Source organism: Stegodyphus dumicola, chromosome 2, assembly GCF_044657685.1.
Source record: "Stegodyphus dumicola isolate Sdum_Otavi_A_Nest chromosome 2, ASM4465768v1".
In the NCBI taxonomy this organism is placed as follows: Eukaryota; Metazoa; Arthropoda; class Arachnida; order Araneae; family Eresidae; genus Stegodyphus; species Stegodyphus dumicola.
Window position 1 is genome coordinate 285,544,077 of NC_140769.1, and position 25,030 is coordinate 285,569,106.

At 33.1% G+C, this 25,030-nt stretch overlaps 1 protein-coding gene across 4 annotated transcripts in view; it reads right to left on the reverse strand.

Annotated features, from left to right (window-relative positions):
* LOC118204559 (MAM and LDL-receptor class A domain-containing protein 1-like) overlaps positions 1-23,617 on the reverse strand; it is a 149,080-nt gene extending 125,463 nt beyond the window's left edge. For 3 of the 4 annotated variants that reach the window (XM_085812244.1, XM_085812242.1, XM_085812240.1), the window contains exon 1: positions 23,484-23,617. The gene's annotated coding sequence lies outside the window, so the exon portion shown is untranslated. Of the gene's footprint in view, positions 1-5,554; positions 5,670-23,483 lie in introns of those variants that run through there. The other variant, XM_085812241.1, reaches the window with a different exon arrangement.
* Between the last annotated feature and the right edge of the window lie 1,413 nt (positions 23,618-25,030).

Consider the following 25,030-nt stretch of genomic DNA (forward strand, 5'->3'; position numbering starts at 1 on the left):
TCATCCACAACCCTTTTAGTTCGGGCGCCACTTGTAGAGTCATTAGGTTAATTGGAAGTAGAAAAGATGAAAAATATGTAACCGCCTTCGCCGGGAATCGAACCAAGGACCTCTGGAACACCGTCCCAGCGTGCTACCGTTACACCACGAAGGCACGCTAGGGAAGTGGGAGAAATACCTTATAACTCTACAATTTAATTCCGAAAAGAGGATATATTAAGAAGATCTGCAGGCTTGTTTAAACCTAAACGTATTATATTTTATTTATTATTATATTCGTATTATATTTAGTGAAAGGAATGAACACTCAAAATATCTACACAGCTTAAGTTTTTAGGACATCAAAGCCAAAATTATCTTTGGAGCAGAAATATATCCCAATTCTTCTCTCATTTTGCTGCCTTGCCGGCTGCTGTATTTTTTTCTTGAGATACTGGAAATGTTAAGATTTATTATTAGACAGACGCATTTAGCTCTTGAAATGAAAGCATTTTTGTCGAGAATTAAAAAGCTGTTCTACAGATACTTGGAATCGCTGAAAAATATAAGGCCAGAAATGCTTACCTGATGCGGTATATGACATTGGGCCTAGCGTTCTTGGATGAAAGCTTACTAGGGATGGGTGACTACACCAGTATCTCAGTAGGAATTAACCGCAGTGTATCTGGTAAACGGGACCTTTAAAACATTACATTTGGCAATCGGTGGATCCGGTGTGATGATCCGATGCATTCATTGGCTTGCTTGATCACAAGACCTATCCATTAGCCCTTGATTACTTAAGGAATGTATTAAAATGCTGATGTATGACACCAACGAGGAACTGGTTACGGGCTTCGCAGTACATACTGGGAAGACATGCCTGAAATCTAGAACAGTTCGGAATTCCACGTGCCGAAGATGTGAAGCCTGCATTACCGCTCATGAAGGACACTTCGATAACATTTTATTTGAAGGACACTTGGTTATTTTTAGTCCAAAGAGGCTTTGTCCCTGAGGGACTATTGTTTTCCTTTTGCGATTTTGCTTCGAATCACTCTGAATGTCCGTTTCACTTTTCAAACTGTTGCCACCAACTATTATCGCTCTGCATTATATTTGAAGAAATTAAATAATGAAGAATCTGCATAAATGTATGTATGTTTCTCGCGATGTGATAAAACAACGGTACCTAGAGCTATCCAATTTTGAATGACGTCATCCTGCTGCGAATATGGGCATCTGGAAGCCCAAATTTGAAATTTGGAATTTGTTTTAATATCGATTAAACTGCTTTAATTTTGTAAACCTTTAACGAATTTTTGATTAACAAAATCTAGGATTTCAAAGCGAGGCATGGCAACGTTGTACAGGAAAAACATTTTTATCTAAAGCACGCGAGACTGTGTATCGAAAATTCTGAAGATAGGCTCAATTTAAAATTATTTCGCCCTATTGCCTTTGAATTGAACTTTATGGTTTAAGTGCAAAGACCATGATATTTAATAAATAAAGGTAACACACAAAATGTTAAAAAAACGCCCCTCTGGACATAATTTAAAATCTGAAACATTTCAGATTTTCTTTTTTGGGCCTAATTTTTTTTATTGTGGATGCGCATTTGTTATTTAAATGGATATTCACATACATGGTGTCCTTTCATTTCTAATGCTTTCTATATGCACCACTGCATGCACATCTCATTTCCGGCCCTACATAGCTATGCGATGCAGATTTATTTGGGTGCAGCTCAGTTTGTAACCTTGGTACTAAGACATGAGATGAAATATATAAGTATTACAATAGATATAAAAAACAATGCGTATTGTTTCAAACTAAACTGCTTTTCGAATTGGGACAATGATATACTAGTGAAAACGTATAAACTGTAAAGTCGAAACTAAAGTCATACTTTTTGACCCATGTATTATTTAAATATGACATACGGCAATTTAAAAACGTATAACTAAATACCTTTTGTTTATATGAATTACCGAATTACGATTTAAAAATGCTTTAAATTGGTTTTTCTCTTTGTTTTAATTACTCATATATTTAAAAATTTCTTTTTCGGATCGCTTCAGGAAATTTCCTTCGAGTATTTGAAATTTACTAATTTAAATTAAAAAATATTTATATATCTTGGCTTTTTCTCATTCTGAAAAGAATTTTATTCAAATGCACGGAGACGGAACGCTATCTCTCTTTAGTTACTGACGGTTTTGTGGGAAGAGATTAATTTCCCTTGAAAAGTCAGCCTTCTTTCATGGGATCGGCAATAATGAATTTTCTTCTGATTTCATTTATGTACTTTTTGGTACTTTTAGTTTTTATCATGAATCCCATTGCAATTAAAAACTTCTGAACATTTCGTTTCATAGTTTAACCTTAATTTTCCGAAGTAGTTTTTAATAAGATTCATTTTGGAATCTTTGCTCTTCATTTCCGAGGACATAGTAGAAATTAAAAATTAATTACATTTATATTACCTTTCATATATATGTACAATATAAAAAGCGTTTGATGTATGTGAAAGATGGCTGTAAATTACAGCTGTAAGGCAAAACAGGTTTTGAAATCAGTATTGTAGATAAATCCAAAATTAAGGCGCTATAAAAGTCAAGTTTCTATATTCACCATTGTATTCACTTATAAAGCAATTTAAAAAATTAAAGTAATTTTCATATTCCAGTTATATAAAAAAAATTCTTTCCATTTGCTTCTGTAATTTTAAGATGTCATTTTTATAGCATACAGAATTAATATGTAATGTATGACTGTATAACGAAGAAAAAATATTTTGAGAAACTTTTCGCCAAATTTTATAAAATGTTGTGCGCAGAAACTTATATGATATAGATTTAGTTTTAAAAATTTCGATTAGAAATCTTAAACTAAAGTAATTCATGTGTCAGTTCTGTTTTGTGCATAAAAGTAAAAAAAAAAAAAAAAAAAAAAAAAAAAAAAAGTTCAGAATATTAATGAAACATTTTGAAAATTGCATGTAATAAAATAAATCACGATTATGACTTTTATATTTACTATCAGTTTTAAGTTTACATAAATAATCTCATAATTCACTTGAAATCAATAACGAAATGAATCAAATGATTCACAACTTATTTGCATAAATCAGCTAAGTTGTGTCTCAAAATGAAGCATTTTTCTCCTCAAATCGCTTGAAGATATTTTGTAATGTATTTAAAAAATACATTGCTTAAATAAAAAAATAAATAAATAAAAAAAAAATTAAAGAGCATCCAAAAAAAAGTAAAATTTTCGAGTTTAAAATGCGTACTAAGAGAGCATACATATAACAATCCCTACAACAATTACTCGTAATGCAGCGCAAGTTAAAATTCTTAAATTCAAAAGATAAAATATATATTGCTGTGATATATACACCTTATTCATAAATATATTTTAAAGAATGCATAAAATATAGAATTTGCTAAACAGGAAAAGTTTGCAAAATTTAAAGCATTGCCTAATAATTCCCTCCTATAACCAAGAAATATATTCTCTTAAACTATTTATTAAAATAACAAAATCCTGTTCTTCTATACCAATAAAAAATTTAGACGATGACTATTATTCAAGTTTAAACGAAAGATTTAATAGAGCATCAAACAATCATAGAAAGCAATAAATCGAAAACTGGATTTGTTAAGAAACTACTTACATGTATTACATGTCTAATGTTTAAAATGCATATAAAACCTTCAGATTTAAAATATAAATATTAGATTGCATATTCACACAGAAAAAAGTTTGAAACTCGCAATTATCACAACCAAAATTTCACTTGTAAGTTTAAAACATTTCAGATATTAAAAGCATTAAAGCTGTTTTTTTTTCCTGCTCTTCCACTGAAAAACGTTACATTTTTTAAGAGAGCTAATAGATATTTGTAATTGCGAAATTAATAAAATATTAATATAGAAATATCTAAATTAATCTTGCAAGTTTAAACGTAAGTGTTAGAACCAGATTAAATACAGCATCAAACATTCATGTATGTGTTACGGTGAAACACCGAAATCTGGAGAATGTAGTCTTTCACCGGTGAATGTCAACATTCACATAGTCGCTTGGTGTATGTCCGAAATATTTTCCAAATACTCTTATTTCTGACTTACACCGGTGAATGTCGACATTCACCATGTACTAATGATGAATGTTGAACATATAACAATATTATATTTCCTTCTCCGTCATTCATTCGCGAAAAAACGCGCTTGAGACTCAGAATAAGAACTTAAGAATATAAGAACTTAAAACACACAGTACATTCAAAATGAGAAAAAAAAATAATAGAAGTTATAAACTTACCAAATTATGTGATTCAAATCTTATTTATTGCAACAACTTAAACTATTATGACACTTTGAATTGCACAAGAGGCCCTTGCTTTTACAACTGTATTTATTTGTGGAACACTTCCCTTTGGAATGGCAGCGTGTACATATACTCCTCTCTTTTCGACCTACACCAGAGCATATCTGTGATTGTCGACATACACCGGTGAGGGTTCGAATGTACAAGAATGTAAAGAAATATTCGATCTTTCACCGACGTATTTGGTGAATGTTGACATTCTCCGGTGAAAGTCGACATTCTCCAATTTCGGTCTTTCACGTTGACATATGGAAATTAAAATCGAAAGTAATCAAACGAAAGCTGGACATATGAGGAAAGATGGCTTCGTTATGGCTATTTATACACGTTTGGCTTCTATGTAGAGCATTTCTTTATAAAATTTGTTTCAGAAACATATGAAATGCTTAATATAAAATCTTATTATTTATAATATAAATTTTAGATATAATGAAATGAACACAAGAAACAATTTGAAATTCACATATACGTAAAACAAACTTTCAAATGTTTAAAATATTTCAGATATTAAAAGCATTAAAGTAACTGTTTTTTCTAAATCTTCCATAAAAAACATTACATTTTTAACAGAGCTCTTCATTTGTAATCCCATATATTAACAAATTATTAATATGTAAAAGTTTAAATTACTCTTGAAATAGCTTCAGTTATCGGTTACATAATTTTACCAAGAAAATTCAAAAGATACATAAACGGAAAATGTTTTGTGAATGAGTCATTTAAATGACGAACAATTTTTGAATTTTTTTAAATGGTAAATTTTTTACGTAAAAAGGCTGATCTGTTTTCACATGTTGTAATATTAGTGATATTTTCAATAAAATGAATTAATTAAAATAATTATTTAAAAGCTAAATAATTGATCTTTCAAGGAATAACTTTCATTTGAGTGAACAAAATTCATTTCCTAAACTGTAATCCGTTTGAAATAATCCAAAATCCCATACTGGATATTTTCCAATAAGCTATATCGGATTCTGAAAGCTATATTGACCCATACAGAGCTAAAGTTGAAGAATGATATATTAAGCTATATTGAGGATATTCCAAAAGCTACATTGATTATCAGTATTTCACAAAATACACAATCATACCATTTAAATTAAAACTTTGATGTGTATGTTTTCACTTAAATCTGCAAGTTACACTAGTTTAAAATATATGTATTGAAACAAACCCTGCTTGAGAGAACGGATTTAGCTTCAAAATTAAGTCTTGTCAGGTCCAAGTCTACCGTTTTCCGCTTCTGCTCTTGCCCCTACATTAATTCAGTTAGTTGCGGAAGCTTTATGGAAATGAAACTAAGTGCAGTGATTTTTCTGTTGAACAGATAGAGCATGAAGACGCGCCTAGCGTCACTGCTATTGGACACCGTTCGGTGCATTATTAATAACGCGGAGGTTTCTATGAAATATTTCAGTTGTGTTCATATCCAATTCTGGGTGCACCTAACAAAAATAAAATAATTCGGAACACTAGCTTTTCCCTTTACATTTTCGCAGATACGCATTTTTATGACCTCAACAGTGTAACGATATTAACGCCTTTATCAGAAATTTGTTACCTTATTTCTGGAATATTGCCTATCATTTTTATTAAGTGATTCATTTTTATAAGTGATTCATATTCAGTATTGTCTTTTGATAATCCTAGATTTGGCTAGCTCGTTATATGATTGTTAATGATTACATTTCGGAAGTATTCTGATACATCCAAAACTATTAAAGTACACGCCTTTTAATCTGCTTTGTAGTAAATGGATAGTTTATCATTTCTCACATTTCTTCTCAAACATGATGAATGAGTTACAAATTAAACACTATAATTACAGGCGTTTAATTGTACTTTAGAATCGGAACATGATGAATGAGTTCTTCTCAAACATGATGAATGAGTTACAAATTAAACACTATAATTACAGGCATTTAATTGTACTTTAGAACTTTTCACATTTTAAGATATCTAGATTTCGTCTTATGGATTTGTTCATATAGCTGGACTATCATGTATAGAAAAGTGTCGGAAATGATATAACCTCTAATACTTTCATCAACAACTAGATTCCGATGGTTGGTTGTAGTAGTAGCAAAACTTTCTCTAAAATAATAAACTTAAAAAAAAAAAAAAAAAAAAAATCTGAAAGGTTTCAGATTTTAAATTACGTCCAAAGGGGAGTGTTTTTAACGTTTTTGTTTTTTTACCTTTATTTAATAAATATCATGTTCTTAAACCATAAAATTAAGTTCAATAGCAATGTCGCAAAACAGTTTTAAATTCAGCCTATCTTTAGAATTTCCGATACGGAGACTCACGCCCTGGAGATAAAAATGTTTTTCTGTACAACGTTGCCATGGCTCGCTTTAAAATCCTTGAGTTTTTTACTCAAAAATTCGTTAAAGTTTTACAAAATATGAAATAGATAATAAAACAAATTCCAAATTTCAAATTTGGTCCTTCACATACCCATATTCTTAGGAGGATAGCGTCATTCAAAATTCGATGGCTCTATGTACCGCTTTTTATCACAAATGCCAGAAATCTTTTATTATTTAATTTCTTGAAATATAATGCAGGACTCTAACATTTGGTGGCAACAGTATGAAAAGTGATTCACATTTTATAGTGATTCAACGCAAAATCGCAAAACGAAAACAATAGTCCTTCACGGACAAAGCCCCTTTGGACTGAAAATTACAACTTTGTTGCTTTCAATAGATACTGAAAACATTGAGAGCGGTGATAATATATTAAGAAAATACATTCATATATGACTTCTAAGAAAAGCAGGATATGACAGTATTAAAGTATATAACTTTATACGGAATTATTACGTCTCCCCTATTCGTGCTCTCCTGGTGTAAGTGATGGCACATCCAGAAGTGTGGTGTAGTGGTTCTTCGCAGAACCACTACACCAACCACGCTAGGGAAGCGGAAGAAATACATTATATACTCCACTTTTTAAAGGGCGACTGAAGTTTTTTAGGGGACCCAATCGCCAAATCCTGGGGAAGGAGAATCATCATCCAACACTCTTTTAGTTCGGGTGCAACTGTATAGACATTAGAGTAATTCGGCCGCTTTTTGTAGTCTGGAATTATTTTGTCTGTATATAATAGTTAAATTTGGTATTTCATTATGTATATTATCAGTGTGTATTCATGTAGGTTTTATGTATTTATGTATGTATTTATGTGTGTATTTGTATATGTCTATTCTCAGTATAATTTAGGTATCCAGAACACACTCAGGTGTATGCATTCTTGGGTATGTGTCTTGTAACATAATTTCACTGTAATAATTATTTCTGGATTGCACCAAATGTTTCCCAGAATACACCACCACATGTGCTACGTCTGAGCAAAATATGTAGTCCTACTATATTCTATTTAAATTCCTAGCCAGTGATTTTTTTAAGTTGGCCACTGTACGTTTTAAACTTTACATCTTCCTCAACAAAGTCAACAAGATTATGATGGTGTATGTGTCATAATTGCACTTCGGTGTAACATAGGCACTCTATAATACCACCGTCTGAATGTATCGGCTATCACATTTCCTACGGATTGGATAGGCCTTCTAATGTAATTGTCAATGTAAGCTTTAATATGTTTTCGGTAATGGGTGATTGTAAAGTTTTGCATGAAACTTTATGCAAGTGTCTCTTTGGGAGACGAGTTGCTACACTTGCACAGTATTCTTACTATCTACTTTGCATTTTTCTGTATTCACTATTGCATAACGTTAGGTGTTAACATTAGTAAATTTTATGCAACTGTGCCTTTGCATATTCTATAATGTGAACTGTAACTAAGTTGTATTTAAAATAAGTAGTATATTCTTAGTATGTCCTTATATGACCAAGTCTTCAAAGTAGAAGGTGCTCATTTTTTACATTGTAAGTAAGAGGTGTTTTTTTAGGTAGGATAATTATATGTAATTCTTTTTGTTAATGTATATTCTTATGATTGTTAACTGTAGTAATTCACAAGTCAAACAACAAAAATCAGCGTTAATTTTCAAAATTTTCACAGGACTAGTTTCGATGGTTTTACCGAACCACCATTCTCAGGTGCAAAACCGCAAATGAACAAGATAGGAAATAATGATTAGATAAGACAAGAAAGCCTGGACAAGAATAAGCAAGTGGTGCCATCTGTTGGTGAAACCAGAACTAAAACATAATTTCTTTAAAGGCCAAAGGCAAAGATGGATTGGAATTAGGATCGTTAACAAGAACAGAAAGATTTTTTTGAATGTGAAATGCCTCTATAAAATCCAGTTCTCCAATGGAAGATGTTTTTTGAATAATTTTGGCAGCAGAAAAATTGAAAGTGTGATTTTCGGACCAACAATGTTGAGCAACAGAAGACTTCTGTGTTTCCTTTTTTCTAACATATGCCTCATGTTCCTTGACGCGAAATTTTAGGCCTCTCTTAGTTTGGCCAATGTAAATTAAACCACACTGGCAAGGAATCCTATAAATACTCCAAGAATTCATATCCGGAATGGGATCCTTGAGTATGGAACTCGGAATTTTATTGATGGGAGAATAAACAACCCGAAAGTTAAATTTCTGCAAAATATGTGCAACTTTATAGCTAATTGATGGAAAGAAGGGAATGACAACAGAATTTTTATTAACTCCTAAAACAAGAGTGTGCCTTTTAGTGTGTTGAGATGAGAATTTTTTATAATTGCTTATTCGGCGTGTGTTTGTGTCTTGATTGTTAACTGTAGGTTGCACAATTGTGAACAATGGCTCACAGCTTCGTTGAATAGTTTCTGCATGGCTGTTTTTGGCATAGGTCTTGCGGCGCTTATTTAGGCCACAGCAAAGTGCATGTAACCGTCTCTTTACACAATCTAGAATTGCGCTTGTGAATTGTAACAAAGTTGCATAGTTAAAATATGTGGTGATATTATGTATATATTAATGTAACTAAATCTGCAAACATAGTAGGTGCTATCTACTAACAATGTAAGTAACAGCAGTTTTTTGCATGTAGGAAGCATATGTTTATGTAATTGATATGTCAATGTATTTTGATTTGTATGTATCTGTAGGTAACACCAGTGTGCACAAGGGCACTTAGTCTCATGGAATAATAGCTGCATGGTTCATTACACCATCGGGCATCTAGCTATACCCAAACAACATTGTGCCAAATTGACTTAAGTTTCAGGGACTCTAAGCAGCCCCACCCTCTTTTTTCGTAATTTTTAAAGCAATTTGTACATTTCTCTTCCCAGAAATTATGTTTTTAATTTCCTTTTTAATTTTAATTTCTTATTTAGTTTCTTTAGTGTGCACAAGATGGCGATTCCATTAGTTTTGACGTTACTTTTATGTCCTAGTTCTATTTTTTTTTTTTTTTTCTTTTTCTTTTTTCTTTTTCATAACTTCAGTTCCGTTTGTAATGTGGCGCAACAGTAATAGATGGCAACTGCAGAGAAGATGTTAATGCTGTAAGGCTAATTAATTATAGCTACAGGGCCAGCAGCCCTCTTTTTGCAGTGTAACGGTAACTGTAGAGACATTAGATTAATTGGAGAAGCCAGAGAGATAAAAAATGAGCAACCGCCTTCGCCGGGAATCGAACCACGGACCTCTGGAATACCGGCCCAGCGCGCAGAACCACCACACCACGAAGGCACGTTAGGAAAGTGGGAGAAATACCTTATATGCTCCCCTTTTTAAAGGGCGAATGGGGTTTTCAGAGGACCCAATCGCCAAATCCTGGGTGTGGAGAATCCTCATCCAACACCCTTTTAGTTCGGGCGCCACTGTAGAGACATTAGCCGGACTGGAAACGCCGGCACCACGAAGGCATGCTAGGAAGGCGGGAGAAATACCTTACAACATATAGAATCATTAGGCTAGTTTGAAGCAGGAGAACTGAAAAATGTGCAATGCCCTCGCCGGGGCTCGAACCTGGACCTCTCGAATACGCCCCGGATGCGCTATCATTACACCAGGAAAGCATACTGTAAGGAAGGAGAATATACAAATATAAAGTAACGGATATTAGAGCACTGTAAATTTCAGTATCTAAGTAAGGAAGAAAGTAAGTAAGTAATATCAGTAAATAAGAAAGGGTAGTAGGTGCTCATTTTTTACACTGTAAGTAAGAGTAGTTTTTTTTAGGTAGGATAATTATACGTAATTCTTTTTGTTAATAATGTATATTGTTATGATTCTTAACTGTAGGTAGCTAAATTGTGAACTATGGCTCACAGTTTCGTTGAATAGTTTCTGCATGGCTGGTATCATATTATGGTATCATTACTATAGGTATCATATTATGAAAAGCAAAACTTGAATTGAAGAATTCTTGAAGATCGTTGCAAGATAAATGATTAAGAAAACAAAACTAAATACAAGCATTACATTTCGCATATTTAATCAATATTTGTTTCCTTAAACTTTACCTAACTGAAGATGTTCATTAGCAAAATGCGTTTGTTAAACAGTTCTTCTGTCTCATTATTATTCGAGTTACTAAATTTTTCTAGTACTGTGGTACCGTCATTAAAAACACATGACACTTCATTATCATCCTTTATTGGTATTTGCGAAATGAATGGGTTCATCATAGACTTAATAATTTTAATCCCTTTTCTAGTTCGATTTTGATACTTATGTTTCAGTTGATGATATGTCATCGAATGTTTTCATCACTACAGATCACCTGGCAAAACTCATCAAAATTTCTGATTCATTAAGAATTTTACGACGATTGACTATAATACGTCATGTTTATTCATATTTCGAAACTTTTAGGAAATATTATACTTATTTTTATCGATCCTTTAACCTTTTCCGGCCCGCTACCTTTTAAAGTCGGAGTTTTGATTAAAAAAAAAAAAAAAAAAAAAAAGAAAAGAAAGTAGGCAGTCTAATTAGGCCTAGGGGAGTACACAAGTTTTTTTTTAAGATAGCACTTATCGTTTTAGTTTTAATTCTGTGGATGTGCCCAAAGTGGCACACTGATTGAACAGAGCTTCGAAAAGAGTGCTGAAGCGAGCATTGTTGTCAATGAACTGACCGATGAGATGCGAAGAAACAAAAAATACAGACTCAGTTGTCCTAGATGATCGGTGAGCCCGATCTGGGCACACCTAGCGTTCGCCGTTTGATTTTAGGCAAGATTTCAAGGTAAAAATTTAAAACTAATGTAGAATAAGGAGATTAGCATACAGCCAAACAAATAACATAGAAATTTCTTTTCCAACAATTGCTTTTATACCCTAAAAAAATCTAGAAGATTTCTTTGAAAAATGAGGGTCTTAAAAAACTAAACATGGCTAGAATATATGGACTGGTTTGTGTTGAGCTGTCATCTATTATAAATAAAAAAGGTTCAGAGTAACCTATAGTAACCTATAAATCCTTTTTCATTCAATTTTTCTGTGAGTACAGAAGGAAATTTTTAGGTGTGTCCAGACCGAACACACTGTGCCGCAAAGGGTTAATATAGAATTTTATTGCTCTTAACAAACCCAGCATTCGTCTAATTAAAAATAAAAATAGTCAAGGTGGATCTTCAGTAAGAAGACTCCAGCAACAAAATTCTTCAAATAGTTTACCTAAAAATAAGTATCAAACAGGAGTACTGTTCTTTTCCATTTGTAATAAAGTACTGTTCTTTTCCATTCCATAATTCGCAATCCATACAGAAGGAGAAAATTAGCGATTATGTAGACGGGAAATAAACTGAATTCAATTTTTCAAAGGCAACCATCATTAAGGACTTTATCATTAAATAGCTTCAATGTTAGGATTAAAATTGTCACACTTGTTGAAATTTTCAAACTGGAAAAATAATAAATTTAAAGAACACATTTTGGAGAAATATATCTCCTAATTTATAAGTCTTCTATGTAAGCCTTTGCTGTTATTTGAATTTAAATAATTGGCGTTTGAATTCCCTTTTTCAATAGCAAATAAGTAATGTGTGTTACCAAAAACTGAATATTCAAAATATTCAGTTCAAAGCACTGCGGTTTATGTTTGTAGAAGCACTAATTTTTTTTTTTTTTTTTTTTTTTAGTCCAAAGGGGCTTTGTTCCTGAAGGACTATTGTTTTCGTTTTGCGATTTTGCGTCGGACTCATAAACGTCGGTTCACTTTTCAAACTGTTGCCACAAAATGTTAGAGTCCTGCATTATATTTGAAGAAATTAAATAATGAAAAATCTGCATAAATGATTGTCTATTTCTCGCATTGTGATAAAACAATGGTACATAGAGCCATCGAATTTTGAATGACGAAATCCTACTGCGAATATGGCCATCTGAAATCCCAAATTTGGAATTTGTTTTATTATAGATTTTATATTTTGTAAAACTTTAACGAATTTTTGATTTACAAACTCAATGCTTTAAAAGCGAGAAATGGCAACGTTATATAGAAAAAAAAATACTTTTATCTCCAGCTCGCGAGACTGTGTATATTGGAAATTCTAAAGATATGCTTAATTTAACATTATTTTGCGATATTGCTCTTGAACTGAATTTTATGGTTTAAGTGAAAAGAACATGATATTTAATAAATAAAGGTAACACTCAAAACGTTAAAAAAACGCCCCTTTGGACGTAATTTAAAATCTGAAACATTTCAGATTTTTTTTTATTTTTTATTATTTATTCTTTTTTTTTTTATTTATTTTTTTTTAAGGGGCTTTGTCTCTGAAGGACTATAGTTTTCGTTTTGCGATTTCGCGTCGATTCACTACAAACGGCGAATCGCTTTTCAAACTGTTGCCACAAAGTATTATCGCACTGTCTTGTATTTAAAGAAATTAAATAATGAAAAATCTGCATAAATTTATGTATATTTCTCGCATTGTGATAAAACAACGGTACATAGAGCCATCGAATTTTGAATGACGTAATCCTCCCACGAATATGGGCATGTGGAAGAACAAATTTGAAATTTGTTTTATTATCGATTTCCTATTTTGTAAAACTTTAACGAATTTTTGATCAACAAACTCAAGGATTTCAAAGACAGCAATGGTAACACGTTGTACAGAAAAAAACATTTTTATCTTCAGCGCGTGAGTCTCTGTATCGGAAATTCTAAAGATAGGCTCATTTTAAAACTATTTTGCGATATTGCTGTTGAACTGAAATTTATGGTTTAAGTGCAAAAAACATGATATTTAATAAATAAAGGTAACACACAAAATGTTAAAAAAAAGTTCCTTTGAACGTAATTTGAAATCTGAAAGCTTTCAAATTTTAAATTACTTCCAAAGGGACTTCTTTTAACATCAGATTTTTTTTTAAAGCAGGAATACATGAAAAATGAGCAGCTCCCTCGCCGGGACTCGGACTTCTTGAATGCACGCCTAGGGTGCTGTCGTTACACCAGGAATGCGTCCTCGAAGGAGTGACCTTAAGTTTTTTAGAAGAGTTTTCTTCTTTCTTTCCTTCTTCAATAATAATCCTAATCTCCTATGCAAGCCTTTCCTGTTCATTGAATTAAAAAAATTCCTGTTCGATTTTGTTTTTTGATAACATATAAGAAAGGTGTGTGACCAAGAAATGAAAATTCTCTGAAAACATTGTGGTTTATATTTTAAACGCTATCCTTTAAACACCTCGAAGGAAACTTCGTCTAGGATTCTATTGCTTTCAGTTTCAGTCTGGGCAAACTAGAAAGAATTGCCATTTTATGAAAACGTTTTGTGAAAAGCGATCAATTGAAATAAATACACAGCTACGATGTTGGCTGCTGTATCGTTAGACTCGAATTAGAATACCAAAAAAGATGTGGAGTCATTTTAAGTGTCTGCCTAGTGCGTAAAATAATGGTGAATCAGGAGTCCTCTAGAAATGAGACCCACCAGCGGCCAAGTGGTAAAGTTGCTGAACTCTAGTAGTTCGGTCCGAGGTCGAATCCCGACAAGAGGCTGGCTGCATGTGCGTTTTCGTAGTTTTACCTATGTATAACGTATATACTAGCCAGTTTCCCTTAGAAAGTCCTCCAAGAAGGTATCCCTTCCCTTCGGCAGATAGCCCTCGAGGCTTTGCTTCTAGAAATGTGGGATTCCCGGCCGAGTTGCATAATTAGTGAAGTGGAATGAATAGACTTGTATGACCCATGGTGAAATTTTGGTGTTCCATTCACTTTTATTCGTCTTGATTAAGTCTTTTCTTTATTAAATAAGTGTACAAGTCTCCATGTGGTGTTAATTTATGACGAAATAATATCATAGACAATTTGTATTCGATCATTTGGCTTTGGCATTTTGTACAGTTCATTTAAAATTTTATGTTCCAATTCTTATCACAGACGGCTAGCTTAAAAGTGTGTCAGATATTTAATTGAACTCTGCATGCGAAGAAGAGAATACAATTTCTTTTTAATTTTATGATTTTTATAAATTTTTACATATTTCCTCTACGCATTGAAATAATCACGGAATTTAGTGGCCGGAATTTAAAATCTTAATGTTTTTCAACTTCTTAACAATGTGATGATAAAAACTTATTGTAATCTAAGTTTTCGGATTTCACGTTTTTAACTTTGTTTCATTTTAAAGGAGTATTATTATTTATCGCTGATGCTAAATTTTAATTTTCACTCTACGCATTTCTTGCAGGCTTTAGAATATTAAACCCAATTTCCGATTTTGAAAAGCGTTGATAATTTTCTTTACACTGACGTTAAATCGAAGCAATAACAACACGTGTTTCAGTACAGAGTAAATACCACTTGTCATGTCTTTAAGTCTGTAGAAATATTTATACGTGGTTTAACCGAAGAACAGAAAAGGGGAATTTTGATAATTATGTTTATATTCGTAAATATTACGATATAAAAATAATTTCACCTTAAAAGTTTTTTATGTCTCTTATCAGGATACAGGAATAGTTTCGGAACATTAGCTAGGTTTATGCGTATGAAGTGTAATGTATAAATGACATAAAGTACGATAGATAAAGCTTGCAAATCGAATCATCAATTTAGAATTCTGACATATTATGCATACTTCATAGCTAGTTAAATTATTTATTTTAGTAACAGTGAGTAATTTAACTAGCTATGAAGTATGGATAAGATGTCAGAATTGTAAATTATTAATTGGATTTGCAAGTTTTATCTATCGTAATTTACTGGATTTGCAAGTTTTATCTATCGTAATTTACTGGATTTGCAAGTTTTATCTATCGTAATTTACTGGATTTGCAAGTTTTATCTATCGTAATTTACGTCATTTATATTAAAAGTGGATGATATCTAGATCGCTATTTAATCAGACTCGTTTTCATGTTTCATTATTTTATCTTAACAGAAAACTTTTTGAGAAAGAAAATTAAGAACTACACCCTTGCTTGGCGACAAATTTCTCGCCAAATATTTTTGGCAAGAAACTCCAGGTGCCATATTACTATCTAAATTTTTTGTCTACATTTCAAACTTTAAGCCTAAAATGTCTAAAAAAACGCGGTTTCCGCGCATGCAAAAACCACGTTTTGAACACACAATTTAAGCTAAGAATCCGAAACAAAAACAAAAAATTTAGATAGCACAAATGTAAAGTTTCTAACCAAAAATATTTGACAAGAATCCATGTACACAGCGATATGTTTTAACTTCAAAAAAATCTACGAATTGCATAATCTAGGTAGCGGAGAAATCTACGAACTACGTACACCTCGCTTTAATAAATTAACATAACAATAAATTTCAAAGACTACAATATACACAGCATTCTGTTTAAACTTAAAAAAACATCTACTAATTGCACAATCTAGACATTGCGCACAAATGAACAAAATAAACTAATTAAAATAAATTACAAACAATTCAAAAAACAACAATAACAACAGAAACTCATAGGGTAAAAATATAGTTTAGGGTACCCCTTGGCGAAACTTGGCGATTTTTGGCGGTACATGGATACCGTTTTTGTGCAATTCTTTGACTCGTTATTTTGGTTTGCGAAGCGGCGATTTTTGTAAAAGAAAATCTCCGAATTGCAAAAAAAATGGCATTGCGCACTCTTTTAACTTTATCCATGTACACATCGATATATTTTCACTTAAAAAGTCAAAGCAGCACCAAATTCTACAATATAAGCAAACAAAAAATACATAATCTCAATAAAACAAATTTTAAACCAAACAATAAAATAACATAAAAAAGGAAAAACGTGTTATACATTTAAGCACTACCAAAAGCAAATATTCACTTACCATGATTTTCGAGTTCGCTTCGTACCCCCAGAGCCCACGTAAAAATCAAAATATCAATCATACTCAAATGACTTTTTTCAAACCAGGTACTCTTTCTGATCGAAAGCTTCACATAGTGACCATCTGAACCTTTCTTCCTACAAACCCATTCAAATACATCTAAACGGTTTTTACGTTCGACTAGACGCATATCCTTCCTACATATGGGACACTTATAATGGCTACTAAGTACACCTTCATTTACACACCAGTTAATTAAAGCTCTTTTCCTCTTTTGCTCCAAATCGTACAGAAACTTCAAATTAATCTTACTACATTCGGCCATTCTACCGTCTAAAGAATCAAACCAACACACACACCCAAAAAAAAAAAAAAAAAAAAAAAAAAAAAAAATCTGAAATGTTTCAGATTTTAAATTACGTCCAAAGCGGCGTTTTTTAACATTTTGTGTGTTACCGTTCTTTATTAAATATCATGTTCCTCGCACTTAAACCATAAGATCCAGTGCAACAGCAATATCGCAAAATAGTTTTAAAACGAGCCTATCTTTAGGATTTCCGATACAGAGACTCACGCGCTGGAGATAAAAATGTTTTTTCTGCACAACGTTGCCATTGCTCGCTTTGAAATCCTTGAGTTTGTTAATCAAAAATTCGTCAAAGTTTTAAAAAATAGGAAATCGATCATAAAACAAATTTCAAATTTGTTCCTCCACATGCCCATATTCGTAGGAGGATTACGTCATTCAAAATTCGATGGCTCTATGTACCGTTGTTTTATCACAATACGAGAAATATACATACATTTATGCAGATTTTTCATTATTTAATTTCTTCAAATATAATGCAGGACTCTAACATTTTATGGCAACAGTTTGAAAAGTGAACCGACATTTATCCGTCCGACGCAAAATGCCAAAACGAAAGTAATAGTCCTTCGGGACTCAAGTCCCTTTGGACTAAAAAAAAAAAAAAAAAAAAAAAAAAAAAAAAAAAAAACACTTACAAAACATCCCATGATTCAAAATTTCCCGGAATCATGCACCCGATTACGTCACAATAGGGTTTTCGTGACATTCAACTACTCAGGCTACTATAAATGAAACAACAACTTGGCGATACATCAAACAACTTCGCCATAATACAAGGGATACCTTAAAGTCTACTCTACCCCTTTGCTTCACCTTGAGTATGTCTACATCTGTATACATACTAGATCTTGAGTATGTCTTTCTGAGCATAGCTTGATAACTAAAGGCTCCTCTATACATGCGTGTCATATAAGTATCCTGCATAGCATTCGACATTATCTAATATTTCACATAACTGCAGTATCTTGGAATGTATTGCCTGGAAATGCCGGGTTGGGTTGTTTTGGTTTAGTTTATCTGATTACGCAAAAACACTGAAGACTAACTGCCTAAGGGAAGGAATGCCTTCGTGGAGAACGTTCTAAGGAACTGTCTTGTATGCATGTTGCAAGTAGGGAAAATCACGAAAACGCCAACGCAGGCAGCTCGTTCACCGGATTTCAAATCTCGGACCGAATATCATTCAGTGTTCAACGACTTTACCACTCGGATCGACAATACCGCCGCCGCAATTGGTAGCCCCCTTGTTGGTTTGGATTTATTAGATTATGGCAAATGTAGTAGGGAATGAAATCCTTCGTGGAAGGCTTTCTAATGGGAAACTGGCTCATATTTCCTCTACGCATTGAAATAATCACGGAATTTAAACCTCCTGTCGAACTACCAGTGTTCAGCGGTATTATCCATTTAGCCATTAATAGGTACGAATACTGGGAGCTTTTGCTAATTAAGAAATGAGAAATATGTTAATTTTATTTTTATTTCCCCCCCTCCCCTTATTTTTGTTTTCTTCAGAATTTAGAATTTATGATTGTGGTTGGAAAAAAGTTAGATGTTGTTGCTAATGGATGTCGAATATATCGCCTTACTAAAAAAATATTATTCCTTAATTTTTGTACATTTTTTCACTCAAAATAGAAATACAAAACAATTTTATTTGATTTAAAATCATATAAAATAGTGGCAAATGCCAGGAAAGAAGAGTATTTTTTTTTTTTTTCTTGTTTGATCGTAAAAATGATTTGATTGCACTTTTTTTAGGTTCTGTTTGAGTCAGCGTAATATTTTAGCTTTTCAAAACAGTTAAATTTATTAGGTAGTTTGTCTTATTTGCACTAGTAAGATTTAACAATAACTTCAGTTGAAAAAATTTGAATATATGAACAGTTAAAATAAATTTTAACAAATCCTGACAGTTTTTCCAAAAAGTTGAGTTTCCGATACTATAAAACGTAATTAAATTAGAACTAGTTTTAAATTTAATAGAAACTATATAACAAAGTGAATTAACCTTTCAACATGTAAAACTGTACATAAACTAATACTTGAACTTGAGTCTTAAAATCCTACTAGACCAGTTACCGCTATTCTAGTTATCGCTACGTCTGAAAATAATATGGCAAAGACTTCGGAAGGTTAAAAAAACCTAAACTCAATTTTGAAACGGAAATGGATAAAAGCCACTCAGTTCCTTTTTTTAATTGTTCTTTCGAACAACAGCTCCAGGAGAATGTAAAAACGTATAGGAATTAAACCCTACGCTTGGAAAGTTATATTTTCCATATTGGCAAAGGCAGGATACTGATTACCGTATTTGAGATGCGTAATTCTGAACTTCATGCGATGTTTCCTTTTCAAATACAAAACCTCAGAAAATTTATTTACCCATTTGATACATTCCAGTATGAGCTTTACTCGAGGTCTTCAAGCATTATTCACAGCCATAAATGGAATTCCCCTGATCAAACAATAGATTTCTGATCCTCGACGGTCCTGTCTTTATGTCTGCTTGCCAAATGTAACATCTTCAAGGACAATAACGAATATAAGCTTTTTTTTGCATATTAACATGTAAGATTTTGTGCTGTGTACTTTAAAGTTACAGAAGAAGTTGAAGAACCTTAAGAACTGATCAGTGAATAATCGTTTGAGTTCGTGAGATGTAGAACAACACATAAGAAAGGTGAAATTAACCTTTATTACTACAATAAAGTTTAACAGAACTCCTTCTTGGTTTTACAATAAAGCTGCCACTCGAACTTGAACTTAGGAGACTAAGAACTAAAACTTAACTAACTTTAACTAAAAAGATATAGCCGAAGCTATCAAGATTCTAACAGAGTTGGCCCCTTAATTCTAAATAACGGCGAAGCTATTAAGGTACAGCCGAAAGCCTAAAGTACAGCCGAGCGTGTTAATAGCTTAAGAAAGATAGCCCAAGAAGGCGAATGTGCGCTAGTAAGAATCACTGGTTCACTCTACCGAAGTCAGTAGAACTTCCCCGTTAACAGCTTCTCCTCATTTGCATTCAAACGCGATTCTAAAGCTGCGTTCTGCCCGGAAGTTGTAAGTTGAAATTTCGGAAGACAGGAAAGGAACTTTAACTCAAAATTTAACTGTTAGACATGTAGAGTTCCTCACTTTGGAATTCTAAGTTAATGTTGGAAGTGAGGAATCTAAGAACTGATAAGCGAATAATCGCTAGAGTCCGGTCACAAGAAACAACAAGATAGAAGGGTAACTACCCCTTTATTATTCCAATAAGATTTAACAAAACTCCGCCTGGGAGTGTACAAGCAAAGCCCGCACTTGGGCTTGAACTTGAAAGACTAAAAATTAAACTAAAACTAAGATTAACTAAAGTATAGCCGAAGCTATCAAGGTTCAGATTGAGCTGGCCCCTTAACTTAATTGACTACGAAGCTTAGCCAAAGAAAGTCTATGAAAAGAAGGAAGGGCTCCATAGACGTAATGTAAACCAGTTCGTCTTCTACGCCGCTAGAAAGAAGAGGGACAATTCGCCAAGGGATTTGGCGATGAAACCTGGTGGCGAGAATTTTTCCCATTTTCCACCCCCGCCATGTGTACAGGAAATTAAAGAAGACGGGTTAAGATGAATCGTTCTTTGACTTTTCGCGATAATTTAAACTCGAATTTTCGTGCTTTTTTGCTTTACTAGTTTAACTTGTATTATCCATATCGCAGTTTGACGTCTGACTTTATATCTGTCAATATGTAGGGGAAAAAATGGAGTCACACAGCTTTAAACTCTTGATAAACGTGACCGTCGAACTTGTTCGAACTTCCACATCAGCTTCGAGCTTTGACGCATTTTGACGACTGATATTTCACGCATGCGCAGTTGTGTCCCTTTTCGTTCGGAGGGAGCCACTCCTGCTGCTGCGAAGCTTTCCTTCTTAACAATACATATTCTTTGGCTTAGCAAGGGCCTGAGTACGGCCGTGCGTAATAACAGCTTTGAGAGAGAGAGTGTGGTCAGAAAGGCAGACGCGCGTTAATCAGATACTCTGATTCTCTCTGCCTCCGTAAGTAACTTCGTGGTTTAAATACCGCTCCTCCTCATTAAATATTCAGCAAGATTTCAAAACTACGTTCTGGCCGGAAGTAGTAAGTTGAAGTTAAGAATTTGACAGGAAAGGAGCTTTAACTTAAAATTTAACTGTTAATAAAATTAGCATAATCCTTTCAGATAAATTAACATAATCCTTACAAACAGTAAGAATTACTCTTGTTCGCGTGTGTTCATTCTGCTTCGCTAATTACTTCATTAGAAATGCATATTCATGAATCAAAATTCCTTTCTGTTACTTCTACGTTAAGAAATTTAAAGGAAATTAGAAGTACCAAAAAATATCTATTTACAATAAGTATCAATATATTATTTTTTACTAAAAGGAATAAATTTAAATCCAATTTCCTCTCTGGCATAAATGAAATAAAAGATTTTTTACGTAAGCCTTGTAAAATGATCGTTTTAAATAAGTTTCGTAATTGTTTCTAGATTGCAGCACTGTAACTTGATGAATTTTTTAAAGAAATATAATAATTAATTTTTATATGAAATTATTAGGACCCACCAATGGTCTACTGGACCAACTCGCTTAACAAAGGTAGTTTAGTCCCGATTCAGATGCAGGAGAATAACTGCTTGGACTTTTCTTGTTTTCCCAATGCGCGATGGAACACGAACGTATTTTATTTTAAAATAATTCTTCACGAAGGCATCAAGATTCATAGACCTCGTGTGCTTTGTTATAATCGATTAAACAAACGTAAATTCTTAGATACACCTAAAGAAGGACTTCATATAAGACAACTCAGCCAAGTCAAATTTTTAAATTTCTCGCTAAATTTCTCATCAAACTTTATAAAATTTAAAATTTAGCCATAATTCAAGTCTTAGAAATGAAATATGGAAAAAAAATCAATTTCATTTCAAAGAAAGTCCGATTTTGTGTGAAAGTAATTATGTTAGAACAACGCTATATATAAATCTAATATATATGTTACGGTGAAACACCGAAATCTGGAGAATGTCGACTTTCACCGGTGAATGTCAACATTCACATAGTCTCTTGGTGTATGTCCGAAATATTTTTCTAACACTCTATTTCTGACTTACACCGGTCAATGTCGACATTTACCATGTACTAATGGTGAATATTAAACATATAACAATATTATATTTTCTTCTCCGTAATTCAGTTGCGAATAAACGCACTCGAAACTTGAAATAAGAACGTAAGAACATGAGAACCTAAAACACACAATACATTCAAAATGAGAAAGGAAAATAATAGAAGTTAAAAACTTACTTAATTATACAGTACGTTCTAAATGAGAAAATAAAATAACAGTCATAAAAAACTTACTAAATTATGGTGATTCAAATCTTATTTATTGCAACAACTTAAACTATTATGGCACTTTATGACTTCTCTTTTCGACTTTCACCAGAGCTTATCTGTGACTGTCGACATACACCGGTGAGGGTCCGAATATACAAGAATGTAGTGAAATATTCGGTCTTTCACCGACGTATTTGGTGAATGTTGATATTTTCCGGTGAAAGTCGACATTCTCCAATTGCGGTCTTTCACGATAACATATATTTTAAATCACGCTTTCTAGATATGAAAAACGCAAGTTAACTTTCGTTAATCGGCGCAGTAGTTTGGTTTGGTTTATTAGATTACGGCAAAGCACTCGAAGACTATCTGCCTTAAGGGAGGGATGCCTTCATGGAGGACTTTCTAAGAGAAACTGGCTCGTATACACGTTACACATGGGGAAAACAACGAAAATGCCCATGCAGCCAGCCCGTTCGCGTTACTCGAACCTCGGACCGAACTATCAGTGTTCAGCGACGTTACCGTTCGGCCGCTGGTGGGCCAGTCGGCGCAGTAGAGCGGGAGATATAGAAATGTTCATTATTATTTTTTTTCCTCTGCAAGGTGTGCAGGTAGCATAAAAGTGCAGTTAATTCGACGGCAGTAAAAACAGCAGAGGAAAGAGAAGTAATCTAAATTGCAATTAACAGAAAAGTATTTTGTATGATTTACGTGCAATTTCATATAAAAATCGAACTAATTAATTATGTGAATTAAAACATTACTTAAAAAAACATACTGTAACCAATAAACAACAATAGAAATGAAGAACCTTAATTATAATGCTCTTCGTTATCATTATTTTTAATCTCACGCATTTGTCTTTTCTCTTTTTGTTTTTTCTGCAGACAGTTTTGTTTTACGCTGTTTGTTCAATTATTCACCGTTTCGCAATAAACAAATTTAACATCCTTTTCAGACAGTACCCATTCATCGGCGAGTCCTCCATCTGCTAATCAAAAGTTGATTCCACGCGTTTTTCAGTTAAAAACTGATTGAAAATTAGAATTTTTTAATTTATTGCTACATTTACAGAAGGCGGGGGGGACTAAATATAAAATTGACAATAAACAAACGCATATACAAATATCACTGTTTACTAAATAATATGCTTACCACAATATAAGATATACTGCCGTAGGTCTTTGCCGTAAGTTTTAGGAATGGCTAGCAATAGCAATCAGTTGGACTTGAGCTCTGGTCTAGCGTCGATCGCCATGACAACGCCAGTCACGGACCGCTGATTGGCAAGGCGTGGAGGTGCGTTTTTGCGAACGACAGTGTGCGGGGCATGACGTGAATCTCCCCGGGTATTTACGAGCAACCTGTCCTTTCACCCATTACGATAAGCCTAGTTACAGGTTATATAATAAATGAAAACTCTCTTTTCCACGCGAATGCTTTAACAAAATGCTTTTTGGAGCACAAAATCAATATTCAGATCGAGAGATCAACTTTTTGTTAGGTAATGATAACAAAATAGTTAAAAATAGATCCCCCCCGCCGTAAAAGGATTTAAATATGATATCTATCATGTTATAGCGTGAGAACAGGGTAGGGTTCAAGGATAATGACATCAAATAGCATAATATCCTCTATTAGATTTAATAAAGAAATTATTTGAATTAAAATTTTCATGGGCGGATGATTCCATTATTATAAATACAGAGGCTGTTCGTACATTTTTTAGACAATTTTGGTAAGCGGTAATAAAAAATCGTTTCTGCAAAAGAAGTAATTGCAATTGTACTATGTTTTCAAAAGTCAAAATTACTGTCTGTGACTTGAAAATTTTGTTTTTATTCAAAATGGCGAATTTAACAAAGCAGTGATTCAAAGGCTACATTAACGCTCTTTCCGAAGAGAAATATGCATACTCCGTTATCCCAAAACGATGTGAGAGTCATGGTTTTATGATATCTAAAGCGTCGATAGGTAATATCATCAACAAGAAAAGAAAAAAAAAACTTCAAATTCGAGCCTCAAGTGGGACAAAAATTCCAAACAAGTATCCAAGGCAAAAAACGGACATCTTCGACTATTGCAAAGGTACGTTGTTTAATGTTAAAAGAAAATCCCCCTAGTCAAAGGACAGTTGCAAAATCATTGAAATGCTCGGTGTCCACTGTAAACAAAATTATAAACGTTGATTTAAATCTTAAGAAAGCGAAAAAACGCAATGTGCATCGTCTTCTTCCAAAGCATATCGCTCAACGCAGGACACGCTGCAGAATTCTATATGAGAAAATTCTATATATCCAAAGAAAAATGGAAAACAATTCTCACAATAGATGAAGCATGGGTGTATTTAAATGATTGTAACAAAAAAGGAGCCATTTATTATCGTAAAAGGGGAGAAAAAAATTTAAGTACATGGTTCAAAGAATCGACAAAAAGTTTTTCTAAGGGATTCATGGCTGTTGCTGGTTTTTCTTATAATGGCAAGTTAAAAATAAAGAGAGTGCAAAACAATGTCAAGATTAACTCCAAATACTATCAGGAACCTATTTTATCGCCAATTGTTCTGAATGAAATACCATCGCTTTACCCACAGTGCCATCCATCTGTGAGACTCCATCAGGACAAAGCTAGCAGTCACACATCAAAATCCACTGGAAATTTCCTAAAAGAAATTGAATAAAAAACTGGTATCAAGGCCATAC